At 39.9% G+C, this 12,067-nt stretch overlaps 1 protein-coding gene across 3 annotated transcripts in view; it reads left to right on the top strand.

Annotated features, from left to right (window-relative positions):
* The window catches only part of TRERF1 (transcriptional regulating factor 1), a 98,683-nt gene that overhangs the window by 27,106 nt on the left and 59,510 nt on the right, over positions 1 to 12,067 (top strand). For all 3 annotated transcript variants that reach the window (XM_042817577.1, XM_042817587.1, XM_042817582.1), the window contains exon 2: positions 864 to 919. The gene's annotated coding sequence lies outside the window, so the exon portion shown is untranslated. The remainder of the gene's footprint in view (positions 1 to 863; positions 920 to 12,067) is intronic.

Here is a 12,067-nt window from a genome sequence, read left to right on the forward strand (position 1 = left end):
AGGCAGTCTCTTGAGCTTTTCAAGGTGTTTTTATCCAACTGGAAGTCTCCTGTCTGCCCTTCTGGCTCACTGTCTGGCTGAGTTTTGCAGGTCATGCCTCCTTTACTTAACTGTGTCATGGCAGAGTTTGCTGTTGCCGTCGGAGCCCAAGTCTATCACAGTTTTAGACAATTAATTCTAACATTGCAGCGTTGTTAGGTTCGTGATACTCTTTTGGGATTTGAGGTATGCTAAATTGCATTATGCTTACCTGAAGAAACTTTGTTTCCTTGAAAGATTGGTTTGTAAAGGTGGTAAAAAAAATTAAATGCACTTGATCAGAGTGGGCATCATTTAAAGTTTGCATGAGAGCTTTGTTCCATCCATGTCTTGGATGCTTTGCCATATTTAAGAAAGTCTGTTCTGACAGTTTTTTGGCCTGCAGATAAAAGGTGCAATGTACCCTGGTTTGATATGCTGACAGAAAATTGTCTCCACAATGTATAAGGCTGCTGTGATTATTTCTAACCATTACCATTGGTCTCATTTTACCACTGTGCACATTATATAATTTGATGTTCATTTAATTTAATGAGAGGATGCTGCAGACTTATTTATGACTCGGGAGGGCAACCTGTATGCCTTGGCCACCTCTGTTAACCTTTCCAAAGGAGGAAGAGCATGTTTCTTACAGAACATGTTACAACATCATTAATACCTTTATATCCAGGTTTCCCAGATTGCTGCAGACAGGAGGGCGATTTGCCTGGGGTGCAGATTATACTGGAATGGAAGTAGAAGTTTGACTTCTTTCTTGAATTGCTTGTTAGTCTTTTGTTGTAAAGTTATGGCGTGGTATTAATGGACTTTTCCTTTTGTTGCAGATGGAATTTTGTGACTGGCTGGATTCTGAATAGGGCAAGGAGATGTGTCTGATAAGGTAAGAGAGAGAGTAAGATAAACATCTTACACGAAACAGTCTCACTGGTCTTGCATTCTGGTTGGAGACAACTATTTCATTCCCTGTCAAAAGTCTGCAAATGACTGAGGTACTTATTTGTACGTTGTCTGTTGCTGATCCTCTGAGCAGAGATTGTTTTGGTTCTATCTAGCTTCTGTCCCTCTCCTTTCTCCTGGTGGATTGATGTACAAAGTCTAGACAATAGAAATGCCAGTCTCTCAGGCGTGGGTTTTAGCCAGATTTGTTATACCTATCTTAGCATTGTAGAGCTTTCTTAAAGTTACAAGTGAGGTAAAAACCTTTTTGTTTAGGTTTGGGATTTTCCCTCCTTCCCTCAGGATATTTGAAAAGTAAAAAGATCTTTGAGCTGTTTTAGCTTCTATGCTTTGAAACTTGTTTTTCCTGTTGCAATATTTTCAAAAGCAGATAGTTTTTATTAAGATAGAATGTGTATGAATTAATACCTCTAGGTCTGAGTGTGAAATAAGAATTTTCTGTCACTGGTGTTCTGAAGGAAGCTGTATGTTTGCTGATTTTTAATAGCAACATTTAAAAGAAAAAGATGGGTTCAAATAGAAACTGGAAGATAAAAAGTTTCTGGTCCAGATGCTTTCACTGGTGGAGAGGGGTAGGTGTCTTTAAAGCTGGAAATGTTGGAATAACCATACTGGAACAACAAACAGCTGAAGATAGAAGTAGTGTGATGCAGGCACTATTTTTCTACTTGCAGTCCATCTAGCTTGTCACTTATCCTGCTCATTCATTTATGTATTTCATTTTGTCTCCTGCTGTCCTGCGCTTTGTGTAACTCAGAGGCCTCAAAATCCCTATTGTTCTTTGAGGCTGTTGGTTGGAAAGTGTAGTGAAAAGAGCTGAATGCATTATGTCATTACAAGAGGATCAGGACTAAAAGCCTTTTTCCTTTGATTCAGAGATTTAGCTCTTGTAGCCAGACTTGATTTATTTTTTTTCCATTTCAGTTTTGTTTGCATAGCGGAGTTGGAGGGTGGCTACCCATGCAAGAATTGAAAACTAAGGTGGCTCTTAGCCCAGCATGGAGTATGCAAGAATCAAAGGCTCACTTGTTTCTTAGTATTCAGCCAATGTCAGACCTTTTCCTCTTTGTCCATTCAAACCACACCCTTTCACACCACCATTGAGTTGCACTATGAATATGTAATTTAATGTCTCAGGAGGCCACCTTTGAGTAGACAGTGTGCACATAGCTGGTAAAATATAGCTCTTCAGGTGAGAGGTCTGGCAGTCTGCAGTGCTATTATGTAAATGCATACTTTGCTTGTTATGTAAACCATCTTCTTCACTCGCACATGTTGGAACTGGCCTACCTGTGTTCCAAGAGTGGATAATTACATCTGCATTCAGGACTTCTTAGAGTGTGCAGCTCAGCTGAACTACCATCCCCTTGTGTGTTGACCACGTGTCACCGTGATGGTGACCACAGCCATGGTGTTGCCGTTGCCCATGCACAGCCAGTGTGTGGAGTCAAACACGGGTTAACTATGAATGCTTGTGTTCAAGCTGGTTTGGTCTAGCAAATTCTGTTGATTTTGGAAATAATTTTATTTTTCTGGTGCTTTTGTGTGCGCTGCTTTTGCGCGCAAGTTGGACTGTGCCTCAGTACTCACTCAGCTGCTTGCTTTCCTAAGGCATTGCTCCTAATACTTACTGAATTGATGTAACTCATTCATTTAATTTTTTGTTTAAAGCATTGCTCTATGCTGCAAAGTGGATATTCATGAATCTGTGCTCTTTAACCTGTGCAGTTTGATTTTTTTTTTTTTTCCTTTTTTACTTGCTCTCTCCTTATCTTATAAAACAGCCACTGAGGGACCTTTGCATCCTGACCATCTTCTGCAGCTTAAGGCATTGACACCTTTTCTCACCATGGCTTTATTGCCAGCCCCAGGCAGGTACGAATAGCGAGTCAGGTCCCTAGAAATCATAGAATTGGCTTTGAAATGAGATTCTCAGAGAGCGAAGTTAGCACTTCCCTCTGGCTCTCATCTTTTACCTCTAGAAGACTGTGTCCTCACTTCATGTGATACCATTTCAGGGTTGAAATTAATCTGGAGCTATGAATGTCTGTGCCTTATTCTCTTCTCTTGGCTTTCAGAGGGGCTTCATTTGTTCCTTCCCCAGCAGCCTGGGGCAGAGAGGTGCCACTGTCCTACTTCCTATCTTCCTGCCTCACAGGAAGAAGTGAACGGTCCTGTTCAAACTCTTGCCACCATTGTCAGCTGTTCCTTGTTCTTATGTGTATGTAGTTTTAATGGATATTTCCTAACCTGTTCCCTGCTACCACTCCTTCTGCTGTATTATGAAACATTCACGAGATCATCGTGAGACACGATGGATGCCAGAGCTCTCACCCAGCCTATTCTTTTCCTTTCCTTTCCCTGTATTTCCTTGTGACTTTCTCCCTTCCTTCCAAGGAGCCCAAGGCCCTTGTGAACTACAGGGGCTGTCTGATGATTTGGATCAGAAACATAAAATCATTCTATAAGACCTAATCTATTTTCAGAGGTACATCTGTGAGATAAAAATGGCTTTGATCATTGAGACAGCGTTGTGTCATACTGAAAAGGAAATGACAAGGAAGTAACTGTAACCAGGCCTACTTTCACCTTCCGTTAGCTTAGACTTGATGGATTGCTGCTCCAAGGTCACTTGTCTTAACAGTTCCAAATTAGATTGCCAATTAATATTGATCATCTGAAAAGCAGTGTGTTGATGTATATTCTGTTATTAATAGCTAGGGCATGCTGTGTTAATGCATTTTATAGTAGCAATCTGTTTTACAAACATTTCTGGTTGTTCTTTTTGAATGATTCTTGGCAGTGAAAAACACTTGCTTAATACACTGAGAACTACAGCATCTCACTGAAGTGTTTATGTTGTTTTTTTTTTTTTTTTTTTTTTCCCCCCTCCATATTTTGGATGTTCTGTTCTTGTTTTTTACAGGGAATAACAAGTGGTTTTGATGAGACCAGACTGAGGTGAAGTGAGAGAATGATTTCTGTCTAATCTGGTTGTGCAATGTAGTTTCTTCTTATGTTAATGCATGTACGTGCAGAATTTTGGCATCACTGTTGGATTAGAATTACTAATTTCCTTTGACATTGCTTATGAATATTTTTGTCTCCTTAGAAGACATCTTAGAGAAGCATTCAAAGTAAGAGAGTTTGTTTGAATAAAAAAATTACAGGTATTTTGAGTTCCCTTTCTTGTGTTATTTGGTTGTTTTGTCACAGTACGTGGAAAGTACCTGGAAAGTACAGGGAGGAAAATGGGAAATCTCTCATGCATAAGGAAAAACTTCTAAATAATGGAGTTTTGGGGGGAGAAAATATCTACATAAGTGTAGACATCAAGGTAAATGCTTTTTCCTTTTCTTTTTCTTCCAGAAAATTTGAATATTTGCACAACTTGATGTTGCAAGTTGTAAATGCTTAACGCTTCTGAAAGAATAAATTACTTCAGTGCCTGACTGTGTAGATAACTGTCAGCTTCAAAGGATGAAGTGAGTTAGAAGGAATGTCTGGAGAACTCAGGGCTGGCTAATATTAGGCAGAATACTGAAAGTGAGAGAATATATTGAACTAACATAACAAAGATCTAGTTATAAGTGTATGTATAAGTTAAGACTAATCATGTTATGGAGAGCAAATTTCTGTGGTTCTGCTTTTAAAGTGGAATACTCACTTCCCCCTTCCCATCTCTGTTGCACTGGGATTCCCAGGCTTGCTGTTGTAAGGTCAGTGCTTCTGTAAACATGCAGATGGACAGTGACCTATCCAATGTTTCTGAAGCTATTCTTATGACAGAGGTCACCTTTCACTGTAGGGTATTCACACGGTGAACTGTGTGGTTCTGTAGGATGCAGGTAACTTTGTCTGCAGTCTTGATCAAACAACTAAGAGAAACTGAAATCAGCTCTGTAAAACACACAGTTAAGCTTTGGGGCTGAAATGAAAAGAGCCATTTCACTTTTTGCTTGAAAAGTGAACTAATCTGAAGTTCCTCTCTGAGTACATAAGCACAAACAAGATGGAGTGCATTTGTCATTGCACGTTGGATTGGGTTGCATGTTACCTATCTCCCGCTGCCCCCGGCACTGTCTCTATCGCTTGCATGGCTGCTCAGTGAGCCATTGCAGAGCACTAGCTCTTACTTCTCCTTAAAATTATTTTTCTGGCCTGAGTCCCTGGGCTGTGCGCATCCATCAGGAGATGGGGTGTGCAGAGCAGGTGACCTCCACCTGGGGAGCGTTCTGCGTGCCCAGTCTGCCAGACGAGTGTGAAAATAGCCCTGGAAGCCAGGAACTTGTAACTGCAGCTCTGCTAATGACTACCCCATGGTTTGGGGCAACTCCCTTGGTCCTCTTTGAGTCAGCTCCCCTTTCAGTAACAAAGTGATAATACTCCTTTGTAGCATATTGCTGAAATGATTAATTGTTGTATATGATGCTGTAAGTATCAAGATCCTACCGTGTATCGTTATAGTTGGTGCAAAGTGGCCTCTCTCAAATCCTGTTCAGAAACCCTAGCTACAAAAAACAGAGAAGGTTTGGGGGTTTGTTTTTCGTGGGGGGTTTTTTACCTCTTAACTTCTGAAACAAATCAAATTGACTCTCGGTACTAAAACGTTAACCACCAATACCAGCCATCTGGATCGTGCCCTCCTCGCCTTACCTTCTTCCTCTCCACATCTCTCATGACTTTCTACTCTTCATACCATTTTTTTTTCCTAACTGAATTAAAGATAGGGTTCTGGGAGAGTTAAAAGGGAAATTTTAGTTGAGGCTGATGGTGAAATTATAGCAGAGAGGCTAATGCTTCGCTGCTGATGTAGAGAGAGAGATAGGGAAATGTCCTGCTTTTCTTTCTCTAAAACTTGATCTGGGTGGAGTCTGTGCAGTTTCCAAACTGGCTTCTCTTGCCAACCTGAAAAATGCCAATAAATCAAGGGTTGGAAAAAAAAATAATAATTAAAAAAATCCAAACATTCTAAAAATACTGGGGAGAACGCAATAAAGGAAGAGTTGCAGAATTCACATTTGAGATTAAAGTCAAAATACCCTAGATATTTCAAGCAAGAGAAATATTAGTTCAGATACCCAGATTGAGCAGATGGCTGTGCTCTGAGAATACCCGAGGTTTGCTCACTGTTAGTCTCCCACAGAAAAAGTTCTCTCTTGGTTCGTATTGACCCTCAGCTGCAAGTGATGAATTCCTGTGATAGGGGTAACTTGTCATTTGTGGACTTCGTAAATGCCAAGGAATGGGCTGTAGTTTTAGAAAATGTGTTCTGTGAAATACATTTATTGTCCCCCAGAATGTGCCTCCATTACCTTTCTACCTGTCTTATAGTGCAGATCATGAACCTCCCTTGGTGACTTTAATGGAAAGTGTGTAACTTGTGTTGTTACTTTGTAGAGTTGCTCACTCTCTACTATAAATGACAGCGTGCAACATGTTGCAGTTGGAAATTACACTCGCTTTCCTCCAGGAGAGTTACAGAAGTTCTCTTTTTTTGTGCTGTATATGTTCTTGTGTTCTTTGATTGTAATAATAGTGTTTTGTTAAGAATGCATCCATGTGGCAAACTCTTTTATCTATTTATCCATAAGGTGAATGTAGTATAATGCCTTGTCCAGGTGTCCTTGTTTAATGCAAGTTGCTATAAGCTGAAAAGTGGGGAGAAGATCTTAGCATTAAAAGCTGTTGTGCTTAGATCTGCCTTCAGCAATTGCTTGGGAAGTTCACTTCATGTCCCTCAGCTAGCCACACAAAAATGTGTCTCCAGCACTGGTTATTATTAGTTATAGCAGCAGAGCTGTGGCTTGCAGTCTGTCCTGGGGCGCTGGGAATATCCTTAAATACCTTGAGTTGAGGTCATAGAGAACGTTAAAGACCTGGAATGGTGAACTTTGGTTTTACTATTTCAGTAGTGCACAGGGAACAGCTTCTGCTTCTGAAGTTGTCCTTCAAGAGCTAAACTGGCCGGCTTTACCTTGCTGCAGAGATCTGCATGTCCAATGTATGGCATTGCTACAAACTGGGGAAGATGTAAACACCAGAGGAATGGGACACAGCTTTAGTCAGCTGGATGAGATGAAGTGTTTCCTGTGGATACTGCATTTTGCCAGCTTGCTGCTGATAAATGTCTGGGCATACTGCACATCGTATCAATTAACTGTAATTACATAGAGGAGATTAATTCTGAACTCTTCAAAATGCTTTCTTTGCCCAGCAGCATCTTTTTGGGCTTAGTTTTGACTAATACATTCTTTATCTTTTGAGTAAATTTTTGTAGAGACATCTAGCCATTTTGTCACTGAGTCACTGATAGCCGTTATCCTCTTGGATAAAGCAAATACGCTGACTCTTTAACTCTCAACAGAAAATGTGCTGCTGCTTAGTTTTTTAAATCTTTAGCTATTCTTGTGGTGTTTTCTTTTCTTCGGTGAACAGAAGAGAAATGCGTGTTGTTCTTGCTGCTGTTTATCTTAGATAATAGCTCTCCCTCCCACCCTACCTCATACAAAATCGTGTTCTTATCCATCCAGTGGCTACATTTCCTTGCTTAGCTGCAGGATTGTACAGGAAGTTCTGTGTCTAGATTGTGCCTGCCATGACCCGCAGGCTTTTTACATTGTTGCCCAGGGGTATTTCTTGTGATCCTCTTTTTATTCATATAAGTTTGTAACTTTTGCGTAATTGCTGTGTTTAAAACTAGTTGCTGTTTGGGTAAACTATACATAAACAGAGAAAGCCTTTACCAGAAAGTAACTGAATTCCGTTATTGCTCACTGTTGCTTGAGGTTGTGTGTTCTGTGCAGACAAGTGACTTCACACCTTCTTTCAGATCCTTGGTAAAGGCGATAGCTAGCATCCTCTCAGGACCTGAAAACAAAAAATTATGAGAGGAAGTGGGGTGCACAGTGTCATTAGAGATAATGCTTAAAGGATTTTGACTCCCTAAGTTGAACAGCTTGTACTTTCTAGATGGGGATTGTGTGACCATAATTGCATCTTTGGATTCTTTGTTTTAAACATTGCATATATGTGGGGGAATGGCTGTTTTGTTTTTGCTAAGTAGCATTTTCTAGAGAATTGTATTCATGCCACTTGTGTTCTTTTTGAAGGTAAAAATTTAATGTTTTTGGTTTTTTTTTTTTGTCTAGTTTTTATGGGTTTGTGTGCCAGACAGTTGGGTAGTAGCATCAACTAATAGTCAGAATGTACAGTCTCATAAAAACTTGGCTAAAACTAAATTAATAGCTCTCAGTTTCCTGTGGGCTTTTTGTTTGTTTATTTGTTTTTGTCTGTGTGCTGCTTACCAATAAGGAATAGCGGACCTTTTTTCTTCTTAGTAGAGTTATTTCCAACTTTTATTTTGTTGAAGTAATTTTGTTAAACAGGAAGAAAAAAGTTAAACTTCAAAGGGAATTTGTCTGCAAAGTGTGCAAACAGGGCTGGGTTCTTTTTTCCCCTTCCATTTTATCAAGAGGTAAAAAAGCTTGTTGCTTGAGTACTTCATTAGCCTTTTGCTTTCAAATGCTGAGCCTTAACAGTATGCTACTTTAATGAGTCATTTTAACGATTGCCTGTGAGTATAGTATTTGAATACCTCTTGGAGATTAAAAAGGTCAATGCCTTTGTTTCCACAGGGATGTTTTACTCGCACTCTTTTTATGCATCTCACTGCCCATTTGTGACTTAAGGAATGTGCTTAGAGCAGCCCAGGCAGTCTGTGGGAGCTGGAGGCATGGAAGCCTCCCACCAAAGCCATCTTTTTGTGGCTAGGGAATACTCTTCTTTGAATCTGTCTTTTGTAGGCTTAGATAGATTTTACCCAGGTAGTGGTGTCACTTCAATCCTTTTCATTTCTAGTTTGAAAATGTGAATATCATTCTGATTACATGCTGCTGCTTGCAAAAGGAAAAGTATACATCCACTAGCCCTTCTCCTAATCAGTGTGTTTTAGACAGGCAAATTAGTAGTCTTCTGTGTCATGCTTAAACTTCTTCCAGATTTCTTAAGTAGACAACTTGGAAGAAGAAACTCTCCTTTTTCTCTCCGCTTTCCTCTGCTAGCTTGTTACTTAAAAAACAAACAAACAAAACAAAGCAAAACAAAGTAATATAATGTTCTTTTGTAGCCTTAATGGAGGGAGAAGTCTTCTCCTGAGAGTGTCCTCTGAAATTGAACTAGTTAGACCATCACTCTCACAAGCAGATCTCAATTGAGGTAGAACTCTGACAACACTATTAGGATGTCCAACCAGCTTTTACTGAGTGAAAAACGTGCTTGGAGTATATTTGTGCATCTTCCTGTAAAACTTCTGCCTTTAATAGGGTTTTGGATGAACCTTGCTCCCTGGAAACTTTCCATTTACACTGAGTAGCCCTCAAGGGGATTCTGCATTCTCTCTCTAGCAATAGATGGATGCACATACTTGATCACTTAATTGGGGAAACCAGCTGTTCTTGAGTTTGGGGTTGGGAGTTGGAGCTGTGTCAGAGTGTGTTCTTGTTTCTCTCCAATTTCTGGGCATGATGTGAGAGAATGAAAGAAGTAGGATGGCATGCTCTGAATACCACAGTGAGAGGGGAGTCTTGGACTGCTTTGTGGTTTTAAGACTTCCTGAGAGAAAGAAAGGAGATGAACCCTATTTTGTGTTTAATTTAGCCTCAAGATACATAGCGGTCATCTGTAGATTAATCTGAAGTTCAACCAACAGTTGCTGGTGAGACCTGTTATTGTGTGAGATTTGAGTAAAAGTAGTAGTGGCCATCATTTAGGAAAACCATAGCTGGCAGTGGTTAATGATGAGGTATTATCTTGTGTGGCTGAAGTATTTTTGTTGAAACAAGACTGAGGATTTTGTGTCCCAGTGCCATGGTGATGGATCCTTGTGTGAGAATCAAATAATATTCTTTATGCTTTAGTGAGTCATGTGCAGTTAGGAGCTCTTGTGATGTCTGCAATGTAAGACAAGTTTATGCTCATTTGACCTGCCTTCTTTTCATATGTGATTTTGGTTTTCATTACTGGTTAAATTTGAAATCACTTCCTTATTCAGATGTTACCATAGTATTATAATGTTAATCCTTTTTTGGTTGCTTGTCCTCTCTTTTGTATGCTTACATTTACTTCTTATTAAAAAAAATACAATTGCACAGTTACATAAAAATTGTGCCTGAAGAATAGCTGAAGATGAGAGAAAAGGACTGACCTATGTTCTTTTTCTCCTGTTTAAAACAAATTGAGACTTTTGTGATATTTGACTAGCAGTCCCTTGCATATCCAAGGATATTATTTTTAAAGAACAGATCCTGAGAGTATTCTTTTCATTTGGAACGGGTTAATATTAGCTTTTCATACTCATCTAGTGTGGCTGTTATCTGGAATGCAAAAACACAGCCACATAGATTGATGTTGGGAGAATGTTTTCTTTTGTGTAGGTAGTTTCCTTAAGAGGTGGTGAAATTATTCCTTAATGATTTAAGGATTTAACCTTGGAAAATCCTTGGGGGGGGGAGGGGGGGAGGGGAAAGCTGTCTGGGAAGTTCCGCCAGTGACTAAAAGAGGAAAGACAAGGCTACATTTTCTGAAGTTAAATGTGGTGCAGGAAGAGCAAGCGTTGGTCAGGCATGTTGAAATTCAGAATGAGTGTGGGAAGGCAGGACATGAGTTCTTCCTATGGTTCCACCAAGAGCCAGTTGCTTCAGTCTGACCGTGTCTCTGAGCTTCCACCTGTGTGGAATGAGTTAGAATACAAGCTTCAGATCTACTGTGAAGGTGCCAAATTAGTGCTTTCAGAGGAAGATCACAGAGTGCTTTGAATAAAGCTTTACAAAGTGCAGAGTGTTCTTACTATTAAAACACAATAGTTTGTGTGCATCTCTTAAACGACAAGGAAAATGGAACGTTCCAGGTCTGTGTAGCTAGAGAAACATTTGTTCATTGTTTTGAAATAGATGGGAAGTGCAGATGGAGAAGGGAGAAATGAATCTAGATATGGGGGAAAATTCCCATAGACTATCATAAATGGGATTTTGAACTCTTTTGTCTTATTGCCTCACGTCTGTAAATCTTTTCTGTAGATGACAGCTTTTCTGAGCACAATGAGGGCGAACATGGTGCTCACCAATGCAGAATAATGTATCACAAGAGGAAGCTGCTGCTGAAACATCTTATTTGAAGAAAATGTGACAGACCAGGAACTATTACAGTCCTTCTCTTAAATAGGAAATAAGCGCAACCACAAAAGACAAATGCAGTGCTAAGTGACTGACTAGAACCTGTATTAGAAATTCGGTGTTTAAAGAAACAGTCTCTTGGCCTACTTGGTCATTTGGATCATACTTGAAAAGCTGCAAAATGCCCATATGCCAAAAACTTGCCAGAGAGTAATGACTAGCAGCATTTTAAGCTGTGTATCCATGGTAGGATTTTCCTTTCAGGCAATGACCTCATCTCCTACACTCAGTAGACCTGAAGCTCAGGCGTGTTTGGTAGTGAGGAGAGATCTGTGCTGTCCTTCTAGGACAGAATTGTGCTTGATCTGAGTTTCTGTCTACCTGGCCTGGGCTGCCTTCTGCAACCCCAGAAGTGACACTTGAAAAGATCTCTTGGTTTGTTTGAAGCCAGCTCATAGCGAATGGGAAAGATTAGCAGATGGTTGGAGCTGCTGATGTTTCTGTTATATTTTAGTTGGTGACAGTGAGGTGTGAACTTCCTGTGAGCAGGTGAGAACTGAAAACCCTGCCTTTTTCTTGTTTTGGATACTAGTGCACTCAGAAATGAAGAAATTACTACCTTTTGACTTAATGATGTGGATTGAAACAAAAACCCAAACCTCTTAATCAGAGAAGAGAGTCCTCAGCTTGGCTACTTAGGATCTACTGCATGATGATGCTGTTGCTCTTCTGATAGACAAGTTGGACATCTTTTGAACTATTAGGCTCTGACTAATTAAGTTTTTTTAAATATGTGAGCTCTGGTAAGTATGTTGTTAGCTAATCAGTTAAATATTCTAGGCAAGGCTTTGTGAGTAGCAACTAATCTGTTGTTCAACTGGGGTTCAGTGAATAGCTGT

Source organism: Centrocercus urophasianus, unplaced genomic scaffold (genome assembly GCF_019232065.1).
Source record: "Centrocercus urophasianus isolate 14NV4802_14NV808 unplaced genomic scaffold, USGS_Curo_1.0 seq_10, whole genome shotgun sequence".
Classification (NCBI taxonomy): Eukaryota; Metazoa; Chordata; class Aves; order Galliformes; family Phasianidae; genus Centrocercus; species Centrocercus urophasianus.